At 35.1% G+C, this 2,388-nt stretch overlaps 1 pseudogene; it reads left to right on the top strand.

The window, feature by feature from the left end:
* Positions 1-934: 934 nt before the first annotated feature.
* On the top strand, positions 935-2,137 carry LOC149149563 (putative protein S-acyltransferase 7 pseudogene; annotated as a pseudogene).
* Positions 2,138-2,388: the final 251 nt, after the last annotated feature.

Genomic DNA, 2,388 nt, shown 5'->3' with positions numbered 1-2,388 from the left:
ATAAATAAAATGAGAAAATAATCTCTTATGACTAGAAAATATTATAGTAGGAAATCACTTAAAAGTGCCTTTCAAATAACTAACTTATCTTTCCAAACAAAAGATAATTTTCCATATTTCTTGAAAACAGATTCAAGGGAGTCTAGAGCATTTTTTTTTTTCAAAAACACTATTTATATGCCAAAGGTACCAAGCTGCTAATGATAAGAAGACCAAACTGCATAAAGGTGGTTTGGTATCTCGATCTCTCTTCAAGAAACAACTGTTTGTGAGAGGTTTAAACCATATAACAATATAATCTAATCTATGTTTGAAGCAATATTCTAGCACATGCATTTGACAAGATTGCTCATGGCATTGCATATATGCTATAGGTGAAAAATATACAAAAATATCCCCCTAGCTTCAGCAACTTATCCAACATTAGCTGCAATATATCATCCCATTTGAAGCGAATTAATTTTACACTTGAAGTAGTGTACGGATTCGAATGATTTGCTTGGATACTATTATCTCATTGTTCCAAATACACCTGGACCTGCGGGAATTTTGCTTTTGTAAGAGTCATATTACAAATATAAGCTCGTAGACTAAACAACAATAATTAAAAATAAAATATTAAAAATTGGAATTTAATAAATCATTAAAAGGACATTGGTGTTTAAAATATTTTCATATTTAGAACAGTAAATAAAATGACTTTTTTTACATGTTTATTTCTAGAGGGTTGCTTTTAAAGGAGGTCGCCAGTTCTAGTTTCCAGGCGTCCATCCACTTTGATTTTCAATCTTCAGACTATTTTTAACGGGAGTTCGTTAGTTCGGGTCTTCAGGGGGCCATTGATTTGGGGTTTGACCCATACAACCAACGTTTCTTGCTGATCTCTTTGGGATAAAAATTTATGTGGAGGTGAAAGAGAAGGCTTTCAGAACAGATGTATACAAATCCACCTCCTCAGATTCCGGACATGGGGGGTCTAATATGGACCAAAATGACAGCGAGAAGGGAGTATATCAATCTTGGAAAGGAAGCAATAATTTTTTCTTTATTGGGAGGTTTATATTTGGGCCAGATGTGAGGTCACTGGTTTTGACGTTTGTACTCATCCTTGTTCCAACAACAATATTCTGTGTATTTGTTGCAATAAAACTTTTGGACAAGTTTTCACATCATGCAGGGGTATCCATAATGGTCATTGTAGTGGTCTTTACAATATACGTTTTGGTTCTTCTTCTTCTCAAATCTAGAAGAGATCCTGGAATACTCCCTTGAAATTCACACCCTCCTAAGCCTGAAGAAGGTTATGATGTTTCCAGTTTGACACTAGAGTCAATAGGTGGGCAGACTCCACATCCACGATTACCTCATACAAAAGATGTGTTTGTGAATCTTCTTTATGTTTGTTCTTTCAACAACGTTGTTGTGTGTTTATGTATTCTCCTTTTGGTGGGTATATACCAAGAAAAATATAGTAGCAAATGATGTTACAGTTTGGAAATCTATGCCGAAAACACATGCATCAATTGTGCTCATACTATACACATTATTTTCAATTTGGTTTGTTGGTTGACTTACGCTATTTCATCTCTATCTGATTAGTACAAATCAGACTACATACGAGAATTTCAGAGATCGGTATGATAGAAGAGAAAATCATTACAACAAAGGAGTAATATAGAATTTCAAAGAAATATGTTTTACAAAAATTCCACCGTCGAAGAATAATTTTTGAGCCAAGTTACAAAATTATTCTACACTGCAAGATACTTCTGCTCCTCCTTCAGGGGGGAACTTTCTCAGTCCTAATATGGGTAAAGGAGGAATTGACCTTGAAATAGGTCACAAGCCTTCATGGCCAACTGTTGGTGTTGAAGCATTGGTAGATTTTGAAGCACATGAAAGCAATGGTGGATTAGAAAACAACGAAGGTTATGAGGACTCTTTTTCTCATTCAAGCTATACACTTCCTGTGGAAAGTGCAGAGGGAAGAGGTGCAATACATCCGAGGCATTTAAGTTGGGGTCGTAAGAGTGAGAGTTGGTAAATAACACTAGATATTCTTGCCTTGGCTGCTGGAGTTAGCGAAGCAAATCGAGTTAGTGGAGACATCACTCCTCAAGAAACCGATGATTTCTAGTAAGTTGACATGTTTAAAATATACATGTTGTAGAAAACCATACATTTATCGGTGTGATAAGTTTTTCCTGCAGTTTGAAACTCAGCATCATATTTCAAGAAACCAAATACATGCTCTTGCAAAGGTTGTCATTCACCAGTCAACAAAAAATCGATCAACAATGTTCAGGCAAACATGGTTAGTAGTTCCAGGAATAATTTTCAAGATTGTGAATTTGTATTTTCGAATGAAAATTTAAGAAATTGGCTAAC

This window comes from Pinus tabuliformis, chromosome 9, assembly GCF_031772625.1.
Source record: "Pinus tabuliformis cultivar Carrire ecotype Pingquan chromosome 9, CPIR1, whole genome shotgun sequence".
Taxonomy (NCBI): Eukaryota; Viridiplantae; Streptophyta; class Pinopsida; order Pinales; family Pinaceae; genus Pinus; species Pinus tabuliformis.
This window is presented reverse-complemented; position numbering and strand designations above follow the sequence as displayed.